Source organism: Cetorhinus maximus, chromosome 6 (genome assembly GCF_964194155.1).
Source record: "Cetorhinus maximus chromosome 6, sCetMax3.hap1.1, whole genome shotgun sequence".
NCBI classification, from domain to species: Eukaryota; Metazoa; Chordata; class Chondrichthyes; order Lamniformes; family Cetorhinidae; genus Cetorhinus; species Cetorhinus maximus.
Genome location: NC_135884.1, coordinates 75,365,511 through 75,391,178, shown reverse-complemented (window position 1 = coordinate 75,391,178; position 25,668 = coordinate 75,365,511). Strand labels below are relative to the sequence as shown.

Below are 25,668 nucleotides of genomic sequence, written 5' to 3'. Positions count from 1 at the left end.
GTCATAGGAACTGCCTGACTGGGATTGTGGCAGGTGGTGAGAGAAGCAATGTGAGGAAAAAGGACTAGCAGACTTTGACCTCGTCAACCTATTTGTCGTAATATATCTGCCCATGACCATTGCACAATCCTTGTGGAGACAAAGTCCTGTCTTCACATTGAGGAGACCCTCCATAGTGTTGTGTGGCACTAACACCCTGCTAAAATGAGATAGATTCAAACAAATCCAGCAACTCAAAACAGGACAGCTATGCAGCGGTGTAGGCCATTAGCAGCAGAATTGTATTCCAGCACAACTTGTAACTCCATTGTCCAGTGTATCCCTCATTCTATCACTGCCATCAAGCCAGGAGGTCAACCCTGGTTCAATGAGAAATGTGGGAGAGCATGCCAGCAGCAGCTCAAAGCTTATCTGAAGATGAGATGCCAATCTGATGAAGCTGCAACACAGGACAACAAGCATGCTAAACAGTGGAAACAGTATGCTATCAACATAACTGTTCCCACAACAAGCAGTTTAGGTTAAAGTTCTGCAGTCCTGCAACATCCAGTCTTGAATGGTGGTTGGCAATTAAACAATTAATGTGATGAGCAGGCTCCATGAACATCCCCATCCAGAATGATGGGAGAGCCTAGCATGTGAATCCAAAGGACAAGGCTGAAGCATTTGCAACCATCTTCAGCCATAAGTGCTGAGTGAGTGATCCATCTTGACCTGTTCCTGAATTCCCCAGCATCATAGAAACCAATCTTCAGATGATTCGATTCACTTCATGCGATTTCAAGGAGCAAACAGAGTACACTGGACACATCAAAGGCGATGCACTCTGACAACATTGCGGCTGTAATACTGAAGACTTGTGCCCCTGATTGAGCTACGCCCTTAGCCAAGCTGTTACGGTACAGCATTTACCCAACAAAATAGAAAAGTGCCTCGTTGTGTCCTTTCCAGAAAAAGCAGGACAAATCCAATCCAGTGAATGACTGCCCCATTAGTCTACTATCAATCTTATATAAAGTGATGCAAGGTGTTATCAACTGCTATCAACCAGCTCAGCTTGGTTCTTCCAGGGCCACACAGTTCCAGATCATATTACAAACTTGATCCAAACTTGGACAAAAGAGTTCAATTCCAGAGGTAGGAAGAGAGTGATTGCCCTTGACATTAAGGCAGCATTTAACTGAGCGTGACATCAAGAAAACTGAGAAAAATTGAAGTCAATGGGAATCAGGGGGAAAGCTGGTTAGAGTCATACCCCACTGCAGTGATAAGTGAAAAGTGAAATTCGTGTCACACAAATGCTAAGCAATGACCATATCCAACAAGAAAAAGTCTAGCCACCTCCCCTCCACATTCAATGACATTACTATCGTTGAATCCCCCATCATCAATAGCCTAGGGATCATCAGTGGCCTGACACTTAACTGGGCAGGGCGCACAAATACTGTGGCTACAAGAGGCTGGGAATTCTGCGGTGACTAACTTACTTTCGGAATCCTCAAAGTCTTTCCACAACCCCCAAGGCACAAGTCAGGAATGTAGTGGAATACTCTTCACTTATCTGGATGAGTGCAGCTCCGACAACACTCAAGAAGCTTGACGCTATCCAGGACAAAACAACCCACTTGATTGCACTATCTCCATTAAAACCTATAAGTTGCTCTACTATGCCGCTTTTCCTTCATTGTCGCTGGTTCAAAATATTGGAACTCCCTCCCAAACAGCACTGTGGAAATAACTTCACCACATGGTTCAAGGGGTTGGCTCACCTTCTCAAGGGCAATTAGGGATGGGAAATTAATGATGACCTCACCAGCAATGCTCTCATGTCTTGAATGAATAAATATATATTTTTTAAAAACACTTCTTGTTGTCAATCTGCTCAATCACCCTTATACCTTCACCTCACACGTTCTTGCCACTTGATAAGGTTTCCCTCTGTAGTTTTCCAGCAGGGAATTTTCACAGGGAATGCACAATGAGTGCAGTCAATGCTCACATTAATTTAAAAAGTTCAACAGATTTTTCTTAAATGAATCATGAGAAGGAATGGAGATGAAGGTTTGTGGAAGATTGTTCCAAAGCTTAATTAGTCTTGGGCAAAAGGAGTTAGCAAAGGAAGTAGTACTGTATATAGTTGAAGCTGTTGGTTATGAACTCTTTAAGCCCAAAAGTGATGAAGCTTGACATACAGTTTAGAAATATTTAATGGTTCATTGAAAATTTTATAGAGGCATGTCAACCTATGGGCTTTTCTTCAGTTCTGATGACTGTGCCAGGCTAGCGACGTGACCAACTGGGAGACACTTGAATCTCGTGAGTAATTGTTTGTAACAAAACAAGCTGCCCGGTGTTGAACTTTCTCAAGGAGGGTAGTATATTTGGCAGTATGCAGGTCCCAAGTGGCTATGCCATATTCCAAGTGTGGTCAATGGTGTCTAGTACAACATTTCCTTTACTGTAGTTGAAGAATGATGGAAGTTCTGTTTCATGAACCCAAGCATTTTGGATGCCTTGGAGGCTGCATATTGACTTTGTATGTTCCACTTAAAATTAAAGATGTGGATTCCAAACAGCATTCTTTCATAACTTCAAGGGTGGGGGGTGGGGAGCCATGCCTTGTGTTCTGATGAAAAGTCATACGGACGCGAAACATTAACTGTGTTCCTCTCCGCAGATGCTGTCAGACCTGCTGAGTTTTTCCAGCTATTTTTGTTTCATGCCTTGTGTAGTTGGGTACTGATGGACATCGAATATTGCTGATTCACATGATTTTACATTTCTCTACGTTGAATCTCATTCCCCATAAATTGACCCATTTGATGAGGTTATTTAGATCTTCCTGAAGATTAACCTCATCTGCTGATTCTGTAATGGCTCTGTAGACTAGGCAGTCAACTACAAAGAGTCTGATGTGACTTGATATTCCATCCTGGATTTCATTTATAAAGAGAAGAAACAAATGTGGGCCCAGGACAGTACCTTGGGGCAGGTCTCTTAAGACTGGTTTGTAGTTTAAGGCCTCCCCATTCACTGTGACTCTTTGTTGCAGCTTGGTAAGAAATATTCTTCTCCATTGCTTAGTATTTCCTCCAGCTTCATAATGATTTAGTTTGTCCAGTAGCTTCGCGTAGGGTACATGGTCAAAAGCCTTGGAAACATCCAAAATAGCTAGATCTGTGGTAGCTTCAGTAAATTCTTTACTGACTCACATTCTGGTTGTTCCACTTTGCAAGGCCCCAGGCTTCATACCTTTAAGTCTAAGGGATGCAAACTTGAGCATATCTGCCATACAGATAGTATCACCACTGCATCACCAGATGACTGGATCATATCAAATCAGGGCTCACCCACCATGCTCAAGCCAGCTACGTCTCCAACACCTTTCTTAACCCATAATGCCTCCGCCCTCCCCAATGCCCAAATGCCCACCATGCTATCTGACTGCTTCTCTGACATCTAGGGCAAATTTTTGTCAGGGTTCAGGCGCATGTTTCAGTGGCCACACTTAGTTTCTTTTTAAGGAAGTCTAATTTTCCTCCACATTCCTGACCCTGTGCCATTTTTCTCTGGCCTTTTTATGGGTTGGGAATGCATTGTGTGCAAAACCCACACCCGCCCACCCTGAGTTGCGTTCGCTATTTTAAATGGAGGATGAAAATCATATTTCCTCTCACACACCAATTTCACCTGGTACAGGGCTTTGCAAGCCCATTAAAAGCACACCAGGTTTGACAATTCATGAAAAATTGGAAAGACTGCTGAGGAGTCTGGAATATTCTGAAAGGTAAGTATAAAGTGTTTTCACAACTTCAAAAGTCACTGTTAGGCACTGTATTGTAATGTATGGGCTATCCTTTGCTAGCGAGAATAATTACCTTCCATGAGTCTGAAGATGGCTGATGAGGCCGATTTTGGGATCTGCAGACTTTATGGTACGTGGGGCATTTGTTGTCATGTGGGATGTCTGGTTGTGTATTATCAGTTTGGGTCATGGCATGTTCTTTTTGTCGCTCTCGTTTTTCCTCTTCATTTTGTCGTTGTTGGGTCTCAGCATGTTGGAATCTTTCTCTCAGGCTCTGCTGGTTCAGTCCAAGGTGATGGTCTCTCAGGAGTTGATGTCAATGTTGCATTTCTTCACAATGGTTTTCAGCACATCCATGAAGCGTCTCTTCTGTACTCGGGTATGCAGTTTGTGAGCTGCAAAAGCGCACAGGTCAGGTTTTTCCAAATCTAGAGGTAGATTTAGCCTCTAGTCTTCTTGAGCTGTAGTTTTCTCCAACTAAATACAGAGAATAGACAAACCATTGTCTGCAGCCACTGCCACACACTGCAGGTTTCAGCATCCTCCCTAACCACTGTTTCAAGTTGGACTAGACTGTTTGCAATCTCAGCATTCTATTTGGCCTGAGCTTCCGACTCCATATCTTCTCCATCACTGAGACCACCTATTTCCACCTATTTGCTGCTGAAATTTAATTCATTCTTTTGTTACTTCCTGGCTTATCTATCCCAATGCTCTCATATAAAACTCTGCTGCATATGAACATCAGAACATAAGAACTAGGAGCAGGAGTAGGCAATTCAGCCCCTTGAGCCTGCCTCGCCATTCATTATGATCATAGCTGATTTCATTTTGGCCTCAATTCCAATTTCCCGCCGTCTCCCAGAACCTTTCAACCCATTACTAATTAAAAATCTGTCTATCTCCTCCTTAAATTTATTCAGCGTCCCGGCTTCCACTGTACTCTGAGGTAGTGAATTCCACAGATTCACGACCCTTTGAGAAAAGTAATTCCTCCTCATCTCTGATTTAAATCTACCACCCCTTAGCCTAAAACTATGGCCTCTCATTCTAGAATGCCCCACAAGGGGAAACATCCGCTCCACGTCTACTTTGTCTATCCCCTTTAGCATCTTATATACCTCAATTAGCTCTCCTCTCATCCTTCTAAACTCTAACGAGTATAGGCCTAAACTGCTCAATCTCTCCTCATAAGACAAGCCCCGCATCTCTGGAATCAATCTAGTGAACCTCCTCTGAACCGCCTCCAGTGCAACTACATCCTTCCTCAAGTAAGGGGACCAAAACTGTGCCCAGTACTCCAGGTGCGGTCTCACCAATGCCTTGTACAGTTGCAACAACACTTCCCTATTTTTATACTCTATTCCTTTAGCAATAAATTCCAAGATTCCATTTGCCTTCCTTATTACCTGCTGTACCTGCATACTAGCTTTCAGCGATTCATGCATGAGGACACCAAGATCCCTTTGCATTGAAGCATTTTGAAGTTTCTCTCCATTTAAATAATAAGTCGCCTTTTTATTCTTCTGACCAAAATGGATAACCTCACATTTATCCACATTAAATTCCATCTGACAAATTTTGTCCCATTCACCTAACCTGTCCATATCCATTTGTAAATTTCTTATTTCTTCAATGTAACTTACTTTCCCACCTATTTTGGCGTCATCTGCAAATTTAGCTATAGTACCTTCTATCCCTGAATCCAAGTCATTAATATAGATTGTAAATAGTTGGGGCCCAAGGACCGAACCCTGTGGCACCCCACTAGTTACAGCTTGCCATCCAGAAAAAGACCCATTTATCTCGACTCTCTGCTTTCTGTTGATTAGCCAATCCTTTATCCAGGCTAATATATTACCCCTAACTCCGTGTGATCTTATCTTGTGTATTATTCTTTTGTACGGCACCTTACCAAAGGCCTTCTGGAGGTCCAGATATACTACATCTATAGGATCCCCATTATCCACTTTGCTTGTCACATCTTCAAAGAACACTAGCAAATTACTCAAACACAATTTACTCTTCATAAAACCATGCTGACTGTGATGGATTGCATTTTGATTTTCCAAATGCCCCATTACTACTTCCTTAATAATGGATTCCAACAATTTCCCAATGATAGACGTTAAACTAAGTGGTCTATAGCTTCCTACTTTCTGCGTCCCCCCCTTTTTGAATAAGGGCGTTATATTACCATTTTTCCAATCCACTGGAACCTTTCCAGAATCCAGGGAATTTTGGAATATTGTTACTAATGCATCCACTATCTCTGCTGTCACTTCCTTTAAGACCCTGGGATGTAGGCCATCAGGTCCTGGGGACTTGTCACCCTTTAATCCCAATAGTTTGCTTAGTACTTTTTCTTGAGTGATGGTGATTGTTCTAAGTTCCTCCTTCTCTATATCCTCTGCACTATCTGTTACTATTGGGGTGGTACTAGTGTCCTCCACTGTGAAAACTGAGGCAAAATATTGATTAAGCCTCTCTGCCATTTCTGCATTCCCCACTATTAACTCCCCAGTCTCATCCTCCAAGGGACCAACGTTCACTTTAGCTACTCTCTTTCCTTTTATATATTTGTAGAAGCTTTTATCAGTTTTTACATTTTGCGCTAGTTTTCTTTCATAATTTACTTTTGCTCTTTTTATTATGCCTTAGTTTTTGCCTTTAAATTATCTTTAACTTCCTTGCTTAGCCATGGATACCTTTTCCCCCTCTTACCATCTTTCTTCCTCACTGGGATATATTTTACTTGGGAGGAATTGAATATCTCCTTCAATATCTGCCACTGTTCATCGACTGTCCTACCTGGTAGTCTTCCTGCACAGTCCACTAGGGCCAAATCTGCCGTCATACCTATGTAGTTACCTTTGTTTAACTCCAGAACACTAGCGTGGGACTCAAGTTTCTCGCTCTCAAACTGAACTTGAAATTCTATCATGCTATGATCACTCTTCCCTAGAGGATCCTTTACTATGAGATCACTAATTAATCCCATCTCATTATACAAAACCAAATCCAAAATAGCCTGCTTCCTGGTTGGTTCCACAACATACTGCTCCAAGAAACAATCTCTAATACACTCTATGAACTCTCTCTCAAGGCTACCCTTGCCAATTTGATTAGTCAGTCTATTCTTACATGCTCCCAGTATTTCCTGGTTTATACTGTGCCCTACTGCTAAACTAATTTTTAGGGACCTATAGATTACTCCCACCAGGGACTTCTTTCCCTTGCTATTTCTTATTTCTACCCAGACTGACTCTATGTCTTGCTCTCCAGTGCCTATATTATTCCTCACTATAGCACTGATCTCTTCCTTTACTAAAAAAGCTACACCATCTCCTTTTCTTTCCATGCTAGGTACCACTCACACATAATCCCTATCCTTGCTGAACTACATTGGCTCCATGTTCCTTAAAGCTTCCAATTTAAAATGTTTATTCTCGATGGTCACACCCCTATCTCTTCCAGTCCTACAAACCTCCAGGAACTCTATGTTGCTCAACTCTGGCCTTTTGTGCATCTGCCCTTCCCTCTGCCCTATCTTTGGCAGCCATGCTTTTAGCCATCTGTGCTCTGTGCTTTGAACTGACTCCCCTGAAATCCTGAGCTCTCATCCTCTCGCTCCTCCTTGAAGATCTTCCCTAAAATCTATTTCCTTGACTAAGGTTTTGTTCATCTGTTTGAACGTCTCCATCTTTGGCTCAGCGAACACTCCGATCTGTCTGTGTGAAATGCTTTAGGTAATTTTATCTAGGTTGAAGACAATATATAAAAGAAACTTGTTTCTCTGGTCATTGTGCTGTGATTAGGCATGTGAATAGGGGTAGGAAGAGGATCAGAAAAGGAATGCTGGTTGGGTTGAGGTTAGGGATTACAGGAAGGGTGTGAGTAAGGATGAGAGTAGAGGTGCAAGTAGGATGGTAATAAGGTTGGGAGTAATGGTGTGAGTAGGGATGAGAAGAAGGATGTGAGTAAGATGCAAGGAGGAGTGTGAAAAGGGGTACGAGTAGAGGTACAAGTATGGTCTTGTGTAGGGGTGTACAATTAAGTACAGTATAGAATTTTACAATCCTATTGTTGACTCAGTGGTATGGGTGAACTGTGTGCCTATGGTTGATGGAGTAGTGCTCTGTAATCAACGGCATTGAGCCTGAACAGACCAGACTTGGTGATACCAATTCTGGAGTTGATACTCCTCTCGGGAGTGCTTTGAACGTAGCAGGAAGAAATTAGAGAGTGAATGTGTTTAACTGATAACAGGACGGAATGGAAAGTAGTACTGCCCTGATTGCATAATGTGCAAGTGTGGGTGCCAGACAGACTTATAAACTATTTACATTTTTAGCAGCTACAATTTATACACTTGCTAACTCAGCCGTACATGCAGCAGCCGCTCTTGTACAGGATAATAATGAGGTTGGCACAGTTTATACAGCAAGAACCTCACAATTAGGAGCGCAATATATTCTTCAAAGTGGGTGATGTGGAATTCAATGTGCAGACCAGCAAATGAGATTCTAATTAAATTGTTAGACAGCGATGTAAAATATACATAAATGAGCGATAATCCAGTTAGCCAACAGTCAGTGATGACGGACTGTAACTACAAAGTGAAAGTTAAGGATCCGCCATGACAGACACAAACTGGACAGGCTGTAAATATAAACAGCACTATATTAAGAGAACAAGACAGAATGGGCAATAATAACATCTGGCTGACATTGTGGACTGATTCTCAGTTGGAAGGGAATAAGCAATTTTTCAATTCAATTCTACAAATGTTTCACATCATCAAAATACTTGACTGTTAAAGCAATGAGCAGACTAGGAGAGATAAATGTTGGCTTTATTGGGCTCGTGCAGCTTCAGTTAAAGAGTTCCTGGTCATAATTGCTGGCACTGTCCCTGGGTTCAGGAGGGCTAAACTAAACCTAGTTCACAGTCTGCTCACTGTTTGAGTGCCCCAACTACAAGATGAATACAGACAGAGCAGCCTTGGCTGCTGTGCCTTTCACATGTAGACAGGTAACCAGATAGAAAAGGGGCAAAATTAACACAACAAGTGGGGCTTAAGCGTGTGAAAATCTGAAATAAGAACAAAAGTGCTGGAAAAACTGAGCTGTTCAAGCAAAGTCTGTGGAGAGAAACAGAGTTAATGTTTCAGATCCATGACCTTTCATCAGAACAGGGGAGTGGGGGACGGAATATCCCCTCTGATGATGGACCAGCCACAATCTCAGATAGTATCTCCATGTCGGTGAAAATTTTTACAAGTAATATAAAGTGTTTAGAGCGCATAAATTAATTAGCTGGAATGATGCACTCCATATGCATGATTTAGCACCAGACTCTTGACTTGTAAAATATCATTATTTCATACACAATTCATTTAGCAGCACAACTCTCATCATTAACACAACCCAGTATGAAAGCCAACACATCAAGAAAGTCACCTACCACAGTGGAGATTAACAACAGCTCCTTCATCTCATCAACACATGAATAGGGCACACACTGGCTACTCCACAACAAGGCTAATGCAGAGATTTAATCCACGGACAATTTCCAACCCATTTGCTTAATTTGAGATTGGATGTGACCTTCCAAAACATTTCACCTCCTAAACAATTCCTGCACAGTTTCTGCCCTCCTTCCCGTAATAGTTTATAAAATGAGGTGAAAGAGAGCTGTTCAAAGTTAAGTTCGACAAACTCCACCTGTATCTGTCTCTATATCAGTAACTATATCACACACTGCCAGTCACTGCACTGTCGTTATATCAGTATCTATCTTATATAGCACAATTCAATGCTTTGTCCTTGTATCAGTAACTTAGGGCTGGATTTTATGAGGAGCAGGAGCCTCATAAAATACAGCTCTGGTCTTCCAACTGCCTCCCTGCCCGCCCCTAACCTGTCTTCCATTTTACAACGTGTCCGCCCTTGGGCGTATTGAGGCCAATTAATGGCCACTTAAGTGTCTCATTGTACCAGCGCTCCTATTTTCTCTGTGGCAGGAGTAGGCCCATGTCATTTGGGGAATCCAATAGCTTTTACTGCACAAACTAGTGTTGGACAAGGGTGGGGGGGATGACCTCCTTTAGGGGACCCCTGTGCCCATTGGAGGCACTACCCCTCAAGGTCATACTCCACCCTTTAACTCTCCCCCTGGCTTCTCAAACCCAGCCCCCCATCCCCTTACCCCCCCTTGCTGGTGTTTTTTTATTCTTTCATGGGATGTGGGCGTTGCTGACAAGGCCAACACTTGTTGCTTACACCTAATTGCCCTTGAACTGAGTGGCTTGCTCAGCCATTTCAGAGGGCAGTTATGGGTCAGATCAGGTAAGGACAGCAGATTTCATTCCCTAATGGACATTAGTGAACCAGATGGGTTTTTACAAAAATTTACAAAAGAGTTTCATGGTCACTATTACTGAGACTGGCTTTTAATTCCAGATTTTATCAATTGAATTTAAATTCCAACAGTTGCCATGGGGGATTTGAACCCATGTCCCCACAGCATTAATCTGGGCCTCTGGATTACCACAATGCCACCATCTCTCAACCTGTGTGCCAGCCAGGCCTCACTGATACCCCGGACATACCTTGAAGTCCGGCTCCATAACCTCTTCTTGCTCAGGAACTGCCTATAGTCCCAGTAGTGGCCACTGCTTGAACCTGGTGCTGCTGGGAATACACCGCAGGTCTTGAAGGTGGGACTTCCTCCCCAGATGGGAATGGAAGTCTCTACCTTATGCAATTAACACTGCTTCCAATGTCAAATGGCTGTGGGCAGCTGGCTTTTTGCTGGACAGTTTCCCTAGAGACTTTTTAGTCGGGGCGGGGAATACGGCACCCCATAAAATCCAGCCTTATATCATCCTCTGACTATCTCTGAACTGCCCCTATAGCACACACAGCCAGTCAATGCCCTATTGTATATCGGTAATGATACTAGACACATTGGAAGTCAAGGGTAAAACATTCCATTGGCTGAAGTCATACCTAGTACAAAGGAAGATTATTGTGTTGTTTCAGCCCCAAGACATCGCTGGAGGAGTTTCTCAGGGTGGTGTCCTAGGTTCAACCATCTTCAGCTGCTTCATCAATGACCTTTCCTCCAACATAAGGTCACAATTGGGGATGCCAACCAAAGTTTGTGCTGTTCAGTGCCATTCATAACTCCTCAGATAATGAAGAAGTCCAAGCCTGCATACAGCAAGACCTGGAAAACATTCAGTCTTGGACAGATAAGTGGCAAGTAATGTTTACATCACACAGGTGCCAGGTACCTTCTCCAACAAGAGGCAATCTAACCATTTCCGCCAACTCTAGCATGATGCCACCACCAAACACATCTTCCCTTCACCCCACCGGCGGCATTCCGTAGGGATCGTTTCCTCCGGGACACCCTGGTCCACTCCTCCATCACCCCCTACTCCTCAACCCCCACTTATGGCACCTCCCCATGCCCACGCAGAATATGCAACACCTGCCCCTTCACTTCCTCTCTCCTCACTGTCCAAGGGCCCAAACACTCCTTTCAAGTGAAGCAGCATTTCACTTGCATTTCCCCTAACTTAGTCTACTGCATTCGTTGCTCCCAATGCGGTCTCCTCTACATTGGAGAGACCAAACGTAAACTGGGCGACCGCTTTGCAGAACACCTGCGGTCTGTCCACAAGAAAGACCCAAACCTTCCTGTCGCTTGCCATTTTAACACTCCACCCTGCTCTCTTGCCCACATGTCTGTCCTTGGCTTGCTGCATTGTTCCAGTGAAGCTCAACGCAAACTGGAGGAACAGCACCTCATCTTCCGACTAGGCACTTTGCAGCCTTCCGGACTGAATATTGAATTCAACAACTTTAGATCTTGAACTCCCTCCCCCATCCCCACCCCCTTTCCGTTTCTTCCCCCTCCCTTTTGTTTTTTCCAATAATTTATATAGATTTTGCTTTTCCCACCTATTTCCATTATTTTTAAATCTATACTTGTAATGCCCTGTCAGTCTTTCCACCCCACCCCCACTAGAGCTGTACATTGAGTGTCCTGCCATCCATTCTTAATTAGCACATTCTCTTAGATAATATCACCACCTTCAACACGTCTTTGTTCCTTTGTCTGTGACATCTTTTGATTATCTTCTCCTATCACTGCTTACTTGTCCCTACTACCACCCCCCCCAACTTCTCCCCACCCCACACCACCCCCCACCCCCCAACCCCCACCTTAAACCAGCTTATATTTCACCCCTCTCCTAACTTAGTTCTGCTGAAGGGTCATGAGGACTCGAAACGTCAACTCTTTTCTTCTCCGCCGATGCTGCCAGGCCTGCTGAGTTTTTCCAGGTAATTCTGCTTTTGTTTTAGATTTCCAGCATCCGCAGTAGTTTTTTGTTTTTATTTCCCCTTGATGTTCACTGGCATTATTCTCGCTGAATCTCCTGAAAGCAACATCCTGGGCGTTACACTGAGACATATAAATACTATGGCTACAAAAGCAGGTCAGTGGCTAGGAATTCTGTGGCAAGTGACTCACTTTCTGACTCCCCAAAGCCTGTCCACTATTTACAAAGCACGATTCAGGAAAGTTGACGGAATACTCTCCATTTTCCTGGATCAGTGTAGCTCCAACAACACTCAAAAAAGCTCGACATCATCCAAGACAAAGCAGTCCACTTTATCAGCACCCCATCCACAAGCTTAAACATATACTCCCTCTGCCACCATCGCACAGTGGCAGCAGTGTGTACCATCTACAAGATCCACTGCAGCAACTTGCCAAGGCTCCTTCAACAGCACCTCAACCTCTACCAACTAGAAGGACATGGGCAACAGATGCATGGGAACACCACTCCCTGCAAGTTCCCATCCAAGTCACACACCATCCTGATTTGCAACCATAATGCCATTATTTCACAATGTTGAAACTCATTTCTTAACAGCACTGTGGGTGTCCCTACACCAACTGGACTGTAGTGCTTCAAGAAGGCGATCACCACCACCTTCTCAAGGGTAATTAGTGATGAACAATAAATTTTGGCCTTGCTCGCAACATCTATATCCCATGAATGAATAAAAATAAGCACACTGCTGCTCTGCGTCCTGCTCCTACATCAAAAGCTATGTCACGCACTATCAGTCCGTATCCCCTTCAAATATCTTCCTATATTAGTAACTATATAACACACTGCCAATCAGTAGTCTCTATAACATACAATGTCAGTCAGTGCTCTATATTAGGGACTTCATTCTGTGGAACGCATTGTGGAGAGTTCCCTAATAATCCAATTTGGTCATTCATTTGAACTGATACCAGAGAATATATTCGTTGGTGGCGACTTAGGAACAGAGACTGTACTCTTGTTGTTAATGAATTTCTCCAAAGCTAAGTTCTCTGCATTGATCAGCTTGATTAAATTCCTAAACAAAAACAGAATTACCTGGAAAAACTCAGCAGGTCTGGCAGCATCGGTGGAGAAGAAAAGAGTCGACGTTTCGAGTCCACATGACCCTTCAACAGAACTGAGTATAGTTTGGAGAGGGGTGAAATATAAGCTGGTTTAAGGTGAGGGGTGGGGGGAGAGAAGAATCTTCTCTCCCCCCACCCCCCACCTTAAACCAGCTTATATTTCACCCCTCTCCAAACTATACTCAGTTCTGTTGAAGGGTCATGTGAACTCGAAACGTCGACTCTTTTCTCCTCCACCGATGCTGCCAGACCTGCTGAGTTTTTCCAGGTAATTCTGTTTTTGTTTTGGATTTCCAGCATCCGCAGTAGTTTTTTGTTTTTATCTCTTGATTAAATTCCTGTTGTACATCTCCAGGTTCAGGCAGATAAACTTCTCATGTTCGAGGCTCTTTTGAAAGTGGCGAAACAGGAAAACTCTGCTTTGCATACCCTGGTCTCCCTATGCTGAGGGACTCTGAAACAATTGCTGTGTGAATTCTGGTCAAATTGACCTCTACTCCAGCTTCAACAAAAATGGGGATCAGAGTTCCTGTGTTTGTCACAGGGTCAAGTCATAGCCCTGTACCTCCAAAAGGGAATCAAAGGGCAAACCGGATTAGTGAATCTATCCTTATATGTAGTAAAGGTTTCTCATGGAACTTAACAATCTCACATTGTCAGCAGGGGCCATAATGAAGGGAGTGGGAGTCAGCCTTAGATTAGACCCTCAATCACCTTTGAGCATGGCATCCTGCTAACAGCATGGCAGGCATTGAATTTAACTTAAGATGTTATACACTTCTATTTATTATCCTTTAAGTCCTGGGCTTCAAAGCTCTGCTAATCAATAGGGAACGTAGTATTATACGGTTGCATAACAAACTTTCCTTCACAGCTTATGATATATTTCCTGTTGGGAAAAGAAACTGGCCTTCAATGTAGCATGATGAGCAGATCCGTGGGCCATAGGCGTGCAGGGTATTCAGTTCCAAGTCAAATCATTTTCTATCTCCTACCACATGATACAAGCACTGTTCCATTGTTTTGGTTCCTTCACCAGCTGACTGACCTTCACCACAGGCCTGAAACCAGGAGAAACATCCCAGATTCAAGCACATTGTGGACAGGAGATACACATGTAACTGCTCTTATAGATTGAACATCATGGATCCATGATGCAATAAAAATTGGTATGTAGTGTGCCCATTTATCAGGTGCAAAATGGATGCAAAACATAATCATTTGGAAGCAGGACGACCTGGCCTAATCTGCACAGGTGTTGGGCCCATCTCTGTGCTAATTTATATTCATCTCTCTTTTTGTCAGTGACTGGCACTTGTGTGGTACATTAGCCACGTAATTAATTTGTGCCCCAGTGACACTCTAGGATATTTAAGACCAGGGTCCCTTCTAAGCCAGGTTAAACAGGAACTCCAGGTTTAGGGTATCCCCACCACAGCCCACTTAGTCTTGTTGGCTTTGTAAGTGGGGGGCCAGGGGAGCGGGGTTGGGGGCAGGGGCAGGGAGACTGCCCTGCAGAAGATGACCAAGAAGTCAGGGCCCAGGGTAAGTGGGTCCTTGCCTTTCTTCAGTGGATTTTGGTGAGTTACGACAGGAGGCAGTTGACCCCTCGAATAAATCAGGTCACCATCTTCTATTTATTACCTGTGATGAAGCATCATTGAGAGTTTGGAAAACAGATGGAAATTTCAGAGTATTATCTTCAAATGTGACCTCTGCCACCCACAGGGTAAATGCCCCTTCGAACCCAAGATGGAAGAAAGTGACAAGCTTCCCATATTTCCTGAAGGCTGTTTACCTAAAATAGCCTGGAATAATCACACTACAGTAAACTCTGGAGTAAGAAGTAGCTGTCATGTTTTTTCCATTATTGAATGATTACACACAGTGGTTTGTTATCTGTATTACTAATTATGCAGACAGCAGTTGATGAGTTGGAACCTGGGACAACAAGCAATTACTTATTTTCACTTAAAGCATAGGCCATCAGCCAATCTGCCAGGTCATAATCCCTTAGTCCCGCCGGAATAGAAATTACATTAGCCATCGTGGAGTGCTACAAGGATCTGCATTGAGGAGTTCAGACAGTCCAGTGATGCCTTGCCCATCCCAGTATGACTGTAAAAAGAACCTAGTTCTGATAACCCACAATCCCAGCATGGACACTGGGACTTTGCCTGCTGTTGCTTTCCAGTGTTGAGACCATGGGAGTTTACAGGGGCAGTGGGTAGACACCTCAGTTACATGAAGCATTAATACCTATCACTGGTGCCCACTGGCCTCATGCACTTGGATTGTCTGCAGTCTGCCTGCATTTGGGAAGGGTAGCAGTACCTTCCCTCCCCCTTCCCCTCAAAACTCCATCCAGCATCACTTTGTAAGGAGCAAGATCTTTTTTTTAAATTAAGTTTTTGATTGATCTTCCAGTTGTCCCTCACCTGGACAGCCTCCCCAACTTCATATGGAGGCAGGTGTGACTTGTTTTTCTGGGACTGCCAGCCTCCAATGAAACACTGGGTTTGGAATTTTTTCTCTTGGTGTCACCCTGAGATTAGATCCAAAATTACAATCAGCCCCGTACCTATTCTGCCAATGTTAAGTTTTATTCAAATTTCCTGCAAGTATCATTAATGCAGTCAAATGTAAAAATGTGTGAAAATCAGTACAATCAGGGCCCAAGGACAGCACTGAACTAACACCAGTACATTCCTTCTCAAAGCATGAAAATTACATTTTCAGTTCATTCAAACACCACTTATGCAAATTAGGCAGAGCATGTTAATAAGAAACTGCAATCAGAAGCTTGCCATTCTCACTGTGACTTATACCAATTCTGTAAAAATGTATTCAAAAAGCTGAAAATACAAAACAGACCTTACTGAGGATAAATTTCTTTTAAAACTCTCAAAAAATTGCAATAGAACCTTGGAAAATTGACTTTGATTCCTGCTGTGCCTGGAAGTCTGGTTGTGATTTGAAGGGTGTCTCTGAGAAGAGCAGGAAATGTGCAGCGTAAATGGCAAGGTTGCACAATGTGGGGCAGTGCCATTATCATGAGTGGAGAGATAGACTGAGCATTCACAGCTCTTTAGGGTAGAGAATCCCAAAGATTCACAATCTTGTCAGATGCCCAAAATTGCACTTCCAGTGTCAGTAACAGGCCCAATTAGTGATATGCGTTCTGAGTAAGTGCTAACATTCACTGATTCTGTCAGTATCTGACCTTAAAATGAACACAGAGCCTGTCTGCCTCTCAACAACAGATGGATCACATGAAGTATGCTGTTTTTAATTTGTACAGTGAAGGGTCCAGTCGCCAAAGTTATGATTGCTAAACCCACAGTACTAGGTCTTCATCTTTATATCTCTGGCCAGTTATATGCGTTTATTGCAATCAGTTCCAGCAATGCTAATACCTGGTGCTCCTGTTTTCAACAGTATCCTCAGATACTGACAGAATCAGTGAATGTTAGCACTTACTCAGCGCGCATATCATTAACTGGGCCTGTTACTGACACTGGAAGTGCAGTTTTGGGCATCTGACAAGATTGTGAATCTTTGGGATTCTCTACCCTAAAGAGCTGTGAATGCTCAGTCTGTCGATCTCTCCACTCATGATAATGGCACTGCCCCACATTGTGCAACCTTGCCATTTACGCTGCACATTTCCTGCTCTTCTCAGAGACACCCTTCAAATCACAACCAGATTTCCAGGCACAGCAGGAATCAAAGTCAATTTTCCAAGGTTCTATTGCAATTTTTTGAGAGTTTAAAAAAAATTTATCCTCAGTGAGGTCTGTTTTGCATTTTCAGCTTTTTGAATACATTTTTACAGAATTGGTATAAATCACAGTGAGAATTCACACTCCCAGTAATGCCAGACTTGCCCTATTCCATTTAGACTTAGAACAGAGTTTGCAAACTCAAAGGGAAGTTGTGTTATTCTAAACAAGGTCCACCTATCCTATCGGGCTGCAACTCAACTCGGCCTGCTCTGCAGCAATCAGCACACAGTGGCTGAGCTCCTTGATCCTCATTCAATAAGATCACAGCTAAACTTTTACACGAACTCCACTTTCCTGCAGTGTCCCTTGATTCCCTTAGTGCCCAAAAAAGACTTGAATATTCTCAATGACTGAGCATCCAGAACTCTCTGAAAAAGCGAATTCCAAAGATTCATAACCCTCTGAATGAAGACTTAAATGGCTGACCCCTTATCCTGAGATTATGAGCCTTAGTACTAGACTCTGCAGCTAGGGAAAACAGCCTCTCAACATCTATCTTGTCAAAACCTTGAAGAATTTTATACATTTCGTATGAGATCACCTCTAATGCTTCTACAAAAAATTCTGAAAGCAGAGTCTTATTGCTGTTACGTTCCTGAAAATGGGACGGAGATTGCAGATAGAAGATAGGAAACTGTGAAACCACTGTATTAGGCTTTGTCCCCTTGTCAACAGGAACATGCAGACATGGGGATTGCTAGATGAAAAAAGGCAGAGGTCCATCTAATTCTCCTACCTTCCTAGTACATGTATGATACAACAATAATATATGATACAACAATAATAGAGTTGTTGACTAATCATAGGAATCAATCTCAATCAACTAGTCCACAACTGATCCAGACAGGGGAGGAAAACTCCAGTGGTGGAAAGATTTGGGAACCATAGACCAAAAGTCACCTCTTCCTGACAAGCATGCTACAACTGACTGTGAGGTGAACAGCAGAATTTGGATCCAGGAAAATTCTTTTCAAGGATGAAGTAATACAATTTAAAATTAAAAATGTCAAAAGAAAATGGAAAATTTAGGCAACTTATTTTTACTCTGCAGATGACAGTATTGTGCACCAGATTACTGGGAGGTGTTGAAACAGAAAGCCATGCCAAAGTTCAAGAAAGAGCTGAATAAAGTCCTATTAGGAAAGGGGATGAAGTTGTGCTCATTGTAGAACCACATAAGGAAACTGAGGGGAGATACAGGAGTAATGCTCCAGACCTACACTGTTTCTATACTATTGGATGATACTGAACGTTGAAGGAAGAGTTGGTGAATGGGGATGACAAACTAAAAATCATAGGGAGTTAATTCAACAATAACTGACAGAGCAGCTCAGGTTCTTGAGGCTTGTTTGAGGTCTCAGTTAAATGTGCAGGGCTCTGGTTTTGTCTGTGGTGTGAGAGTCAGACCTGGATGTGTCACTGAATAGAGGTGTCATTATAAACCTTTGAAGGACCTTGGTGCCTTCACTCAATGCCAGCATTAAGGGTCAACATCCAGTGTGTGAAGGAAACTATCAAGGGTTAGGAGTCACACTTGTACTGCATAAATTAACATTGTGGTTCATCACTGCCTTTTATTAAATGCACAAGCCATTCAGCTGAAATGAATCATGCCATGATGCCTATCCCACCAAGTTCAAATCATTTTATTTTACAAAGCATCTTCAGCAATTCCTGGACAAAGTAATATTCAAGAGCACTAACTCCAAGTTTAGTTCCTTCCAATAAATCCACTCCAACTACCCACATGCCCATCATGCCTTTCAATCCCTCTTTTCTCCAGACTACATGGGATAGATTTTACCTTTGTGCGATTGTGTAAAATTGGTGACAGCGAGTCGGCAGCATATTGTGCACCTCTCCCTATATTTATGTGCATTGAAGTCAATAGGAAGTAAAATCGCAAGAGATGTAAAACAGGCTGCAATGCCTATCGCTGTTTCACTGTGTTGCACAAAGTCAAGATCTACCCATTGTCTCTTGAACCCACCTCATTACCATTCCTGTGGCTTATTCTGTAAATAGGCTATTGTTCTGGGTGAAAAGACTTTGGCTCTATTTCCCTTTTGACTCTTCCTCATTTTAAGCCTATATTTGAATCTTTCACCACAGTTGAAAATTCACCTCAACCAACTTTGTTGATTTCTGTCAGAACTTTGAAACATTTCCAGGGAGTCACCTTGAGGTCTCCTTGTCATTTAGCAGCTAACCCTTTGATACAATCCCCACTTCTCACCCTCACTATTGTGTGCGCCAGAGAGCGAGAAGATGGAGCAATCAGAATCAACTCTTTTCCAAGCAGCTGGCCCAAGTTCAACAAGGTCCAATCAGCACAGAACATGTTTCAAATTGCAGTCTGCATTTGAAGCTTTACTTAAGTAGCAGCACAGAACAGCCTCCAGTCTGAAGCACATCAGCATTTGCCTGTTGATTACTTTCAGAAGAGACAGTGAATGACGGGAAATGAAGACAGCTCTGAATGATGAGCAATGAAGAGGAAAAGGCAGGAGGATTGGCAGCTGCTAATTAAAACACATAGGTAAAACAGAGCCTTGGGTGGGGCTATTTGACAATACCCGCTGCCTGGGAATGAGCAATGACAACAATGGAGGGTATTTACAATTCAATAAAGACAGCTGCTGAACTGGGAACAAGTCACTAAACCAGTTTAAAGTCACAGCCTCTGGAAATTGCACTGCCACATAATTACTATCCCCTCATTGAAAGCTTTAGGTAGGGGCCCTGTGTCTGGTTAAAAGGATGACAAAGTGAAAGGGTACCTGCAGTTAATAGCAGGGAAAGTTTATTTCATATTTAAAAAGAGTCGTGTATCTGAGGAAGTGTGTTGCGAGCTCTGTGCTGTGAGATTTATTTATTGAAGTCAGCCAGCGTGAAGCTGTGGTGTCAATCCAACAGACAGGCAGGATATATTTACAGAGCTGAAATACTGCTTTGCTGCTGTGCTCATCATTACATTATGCAAATAAGAATGAAAAAAACAGTATTAGAACCCTGGCAATCCCACTGGCTATACTTGTGTTATATCCAGTGAATTATTCCACAGTAACATTCCAATGAATTAAACACTGCACTATCCTATTCTGCCCCCTGCTCTTGCAGTTGTCCCTCCTGTCCCGATACCTTACTTGGGTATGATGTCAGGCTGCCCAAGTGGTTGTTTATCATGCCTGTGAGTGTTTGGAAAACTTTTCAATGGAGGTTAACTGTCCACTCATCTGTTCTTGCACAGTTGGCACCAGGTAACAATCAGGGGTGGGAGCCCTGTGTCAATGTTTTATCAATGACATTGTTGAGAGTTGTTAATGTCAACCCAAGAGATGAAGCAATTATGTCTCTTGTTAAGGTTAAGAGAAACAGGTAATGGGTGTTAATTGTCTTTGAGCATATTTAAATAGGAGATAGCTGGGACACTGGGTTGAGTGGGAACGCTTTACGAATTTGCGTGTCATCCTTGCACAGGGGCCATGCTAATCTTCTCTGTATCATTCCAATTTTAGTATATGTGCTGCCAAAGCGAGCACTTTTTAAAAAAAAATTCCACCAGCTTCTATGGTGGGATTTGAACCCATGTCCCCGGAGTATTAGCCTGGGCCACTAGAATTATTAGTCCAGTGATATTACCACTATGCCACCACCTTCCCCTGGGTTGAGTGGGAGGAGAACTGTGAGACTGAACAAGTCAATAAACTCTCTCAATAAAGAAAAGCTGTGTCTTGGTTTTGGCTTCACCAAACAGCTGGGATCCTGTTAACACCCTGCACGACTTTCTCTTTGTGAACCCTCAGGTCATTGAGGCTACTTATAATAACCCTGCAACTGCCCCAGCCCAGAGCAGTGCACTTAGTTCGACACTTTATAGGCTATAGTAACATCTTATCACAGCTGTCGATGCATCACAACTGTACAACATTCAGTCAATTATCTTTAACATGCACTGATTGTTTGTGGAGGCAAACAGTCAGAAAATTCCACAATCTGCACTTAAATAGGGCAACATTATAGCAAGACAAAGTGCTTTAATAAAGGCTAAAGAAATATGAGATACACAATTCTTGGAGGCAGCTTCAGCTATGGAGACAGATGTGGGTGTTTCACTTGTGATCACAGGAAACAGTTTGGCCAAGTAAAAACAGATACAGCAGAGGCAAGGCGGAGTCATTAGAATGTAAGGTAATAACATAGGCTGATTGGTTTTGGAAGAGGTGAAGAAATGATGCCTTTTGTGAATTGAAAGATGCACAGTGGTGGAGAGAAACTAGCTGATGAACCAAGAAGGCATATATCTATGGCTCTGACAAATGAACTGACAAAATGTTCAAAAGCCGAGTTCCAAAGAAATGACATATAGGCTTAAAGACAACTAGTGGAATGGTCATGGTAAGTTAGAGGAGAAAAGTGAGTTTAAAGGATCAGTTTCTATTTTCATTGAGTCAGCAACAATACCGCCACAGAGTTAGGAGGGTTCAGAGAAGTTTCTAGAGCCATTTTTAGTAAAAAACGTATGGAGAGAGCCAACGACACATCTTTTCATTAAAGTTGCAATTAGCAGAATAAAGGAACATTCACTCTATCCTATAAAAAGGATGTGGGAAAGTTTATCTACACTATAGGTATTATGAATTGATAACCTTCTGACTCAACAGAGCAAGTGCTGACAGCTGCGCCAGCTGAGACTCAGAGGTTTAACCTTGGATCTACCCCAAGCAATGCCTGATCAGGGAATGACTGATAGGACAGTGTAGAGGGAGCATCACTCTGTATCTAATTCCGTGCTGTACCTGCCCTGGGAGCGTTTGACGGGGACAGTGTAGTGGGAGCTTTACTTTGTATCTAACCTCATGTTGTACTTACTCTGGGAGTGTTTGATAGGGTAAGTGTAGAGGGAGCTTTACTCTGTATCTAATCCCGTGCTGTACCTGTCCTGGGAGTGTTCGATTGGGAAAATGTAGAGGGAGCTTTGCTCTGTATCTAACACTGTCCTGTACCTGCCCTGGAGGTGTTTGATGAAGCAGTGTAGAGAGAGCTTTACACTACAACTAATGCACGCTGCATCTGACCTGGAAATATTTCACTTCAAGCTAACCTGTACTATAGCTTGCTTGAAAATGCTTGACATGTTAGAAGTATTCCTACCTCTGCACTCTTTTTTTTAACATGTAAGTGCTTGATGATGAAGTGACCTTTTTTTTTCAAAGTGACACTGATTTAGACTTGCACGGTGTAACTGACTACCTTGTCAAAATAGCACAGTTATAAAAAGAATATCTGTGCCTCTGTAAGGAACCATAAGATAATTGTGCAAAGTATTGGCCTTGGATCAAGTGTACTCTCAGCTCTGAATCAGAAGACTGTTCAAGTCCAAGTCTAAAAGCTTGAGCACGTAATCTAGGCTGACACTCAAGTATGGTACTGAGGGAATGCTGCATTGTTGGATGTGCTGCTTTTGGATGAGATGTTAAACTGCACTCTGGTCAGTGTAAGTGGAAGCGAAAGATCCCTTGTAACTATTCGAAGATGAACAAGAGTCCTGACCAATATTTATCAGTCAACTACCGCCACCAAACTGGTCATTCTCTCTCTACTGTTTGTGGGACTTTGCTGCATGCAAATTAGCTGCTATGGTTTCCCATGTTACAACAGTAACTACATTTCAAAAGTACTTCACTGATTGTAAAGCACTTTGCAATGTCTGGATGATCCTCTGGTAGTACATTAGCACAGGAGAGTGTGGCTTGACACCATCTGATGTGGTCCAGTCAAATTTTTCGACAGGTGGCTAAACCTTTTGTGTATCAGTCAGATCTCCATTCCTTGGAGTTTAGGGAGCGAAGGTGGAAGCCATGTCAGGGGGAAAATGACTGGGATGAGAGAGAGAAGAGAACTTACTTGGGAAATGGTATCAAAGGTCAACATGAGGGATTGCCTAAGCACATTTTTTAAAATTCATTCATACGATGTGGGCATCACTGGCTAGGCCAGCATTTATTGCCCATCCCTAATTGCCCTTGAGACGGTGGTGGTGAGCTGCCTCCTTGAAGCACTGCAGTAGGTACACCCACAGTGCTGTTAGGGAGGGAGTTCCAGGATATTGACTCAGTGACAGTGAAGGAACGGCAATATATTTCCAAGTCAGGATGGCGTTTGGCTTGGAGTGGAACTTCCAGGTGGTGGTGTTCCCATGCATCTGCTACCCTTGTCCTTCTAGATAGTAGTGGTCGTCGGTTTGGAACGTGCTTGTCCAAGGAGGACTAGTCTGTGAGACAGCTCTCCCAATTTTGGCACTAGCCCCCAGATGCTAGTAAGGAGGAGTTTGCAGGGTCAACTGGGCTGAGTTTGCTGTTGTCGTTTCCAGTGCTTTGGTCGCTGCCAGGTGATCCATCTGGTTTCATTCCTTATAGGTCGTGAAACAGTTTGATACAACTGACTGGCTTACTAGGCCATTTCAAAGAGTATTTAAGAGTCAACCACATTACCACAATGTGGACCTGAAGTCACATGTAGGCCAGACCAGGTGAGGATGGCAGATTTCCTTCCCCAAAGTGCATTAGTGAACCAACTGAGTTTTTACGCCAATCAACAATGGTCATCATTAGACTTTTAATTCCTGATTTTTATTGAATTCAAATTCCACCATCTGCCATGGTGGGATTCGAACCTGGGTCTCCAGAGCATTACCCTGGGTCTCTGATTACTAGTCCAGTGACAATACCATTCTACCCCTGTAAATACCCCTGCAGAGGTATCATGGTGAATAGAGAGCCAAATGGAAGAAGATAGGGATTTATAAAGGGAGTTTTTTTTTTCAGCAACAGGCAACGAAAGAATTAGGTAAAAAGGATAAAGGAAAGTGGGTGGTGAGGACACAAATGGTCAGACATTGGCTTGTCCATGATAGAGACCATGGGAGGAAGTCAAGGGAGATGGCAAGGCCAAGGAGGTGGCTGTGTGTATCAGTAGAGGAGTTTATGTGAAGGGAGAGGTTTCATGAAGACTGGGGGGTCAGTGAATTCAGAGGAGAAAGGACAAGGGTATTTAGACAAAGATTGAGACCATGGAAAATGAGGAGTTGTTCAGTGCAGCAACAGAGGGAGGAAAGAAGGTGATGGAAAATGTAGCCAAATGGATAGGCCTCAGTATGGGATATGGTGCTGGGACCATTAACCAAGTTTCAGTCAAAGCCAGGGTATCATGGCACCTTCTATTCCTTCAACCCCAACCCATTCACTCCACTGTCAAGCTGATAGTTCACCTTGCTACCAGTTTTCTGGCCTTTAAAAGGCTTCTAAAAGCCTGCTCTATAATCACCCTTTAATCTTTAGCCTCTCAAACCATTCATTCCTTGCTCTGTGTCAAATCCTCTGTAAACTGCAGACACATTCTTTTACATTAGGATTTTGAGCCCATTATTAACAGTTTTATGGTCTACACGTGCCAAATCTCTGCTAATTTACATTGATCTCTCTGTTTGTCAGTGACTATTACACTCTGCCAGTCTGTTTCGCTATGTAAATGTCACCCTGCCTTTACTGTTGTGCCTGTCCCTGTCTGGCCAATCACTCTGTCAATCTTTTTCTGTTTTATTTTTCTGTATTTTTTGTCACTCTACTTCAGTCTCTGTTTCAGTTCCTCTGTGTCTGTTTCCGCCTGCTCTTCCCCATGTATCTGCATCTGTTTATCTTTCTGTGCCTGTTGTTATGGCAGTCTCTGTCTTTGCACTGTGCCTACCGGTGTATCTGTGAATATTTCTATGGCCGGAACTTTATGGCCCCGTCATGGCGGGAACGGGCAGTAAAATGCGGTGAGCCATTCTAAACTCCATTGACTTGGGCATGAAATCCCGCTGCTGTAAAATTCTGCCCTATATCTAGCAAATTCTGTGTGTACAATGGAACTGACTGCAGTTCTTAGTAATGGGCACTGAAACTCTCAGTCTCATTCACCATGGAGATTTTAGCTAAAAAATTGTGCAGTAAACTCTGCACAGAAAGAGGCTCAGGATCATCCAGATCTGAGGACATGATGTGGATTCTTCCACACTGGCTCAGGTCTAGACAGTGAGCCTGTGAAATATTGATGACTAAGTAAGATGAAGGCTGAGTGCTGAGTGTTTGAAAGCTTCATTAGTTAAGTGGCTGCACAGCTGCCCCCTTGGGCTCTTCCACAAATTGCTTCACTGATGTATTGGCAGACACCTTGTTAACCTGCAGCAACTGACGCGCTGTTTCCCGAATCAAGATATTTCTATTTACCTGTCACTCCAGGGCATTGAGCTGTTGGGAAGTTAATGCTTCCCTGGACTCCCTCATACTCCTGCTGCTTATTTATTCATTCATTCTTGGGAGATGGGCATCACTGGGAAGGTCAGAATTTATTACCCATCCCTAGTGGTTCTGGAGGAAGGCAGTGAAAAAAAGGATATACTTGCCCTAGAGGGATTGCATCAAAGTTTCACTTGATTAGCTCCTCGGATAAGGTACTTATGAGGAGTGATTGAGTATACTAAGCCTATATTCCCTGGAGTTTAAAAGAATGAGAGGTGGTCTAATTGAAAAATATTAAGCTCTTAAGGGTCTTGAC

At 43.0% G+C, this 25,668-nt stretch overlaps 1 protein-coding gene and 1 non-coding gene across 4 annotated transcripts in view; both read right to left on the bottom strand.

The window, feature by feature from the left end:
• Window positions 1-25,668, bottom strand: part of cacna2d2a (calcium channel, voltage-dependent, alpha 2/delta subunit 2a) — a 991,061-nt gene that overhangs the window by 395,597 nt on the left and 569,796 nt on the right. The gene's annotated exons all lie outside the window — the stretch shown is intronic.
• Window positions 20,506-20,612, bottom strand: LOC144682358 (U6 spliceosomal RNA). The gene has a single exon (XR_013577009.1). It is a non-coding gene; the product is annotated as a U6 spliceosomal RNA (small nuclear RNA).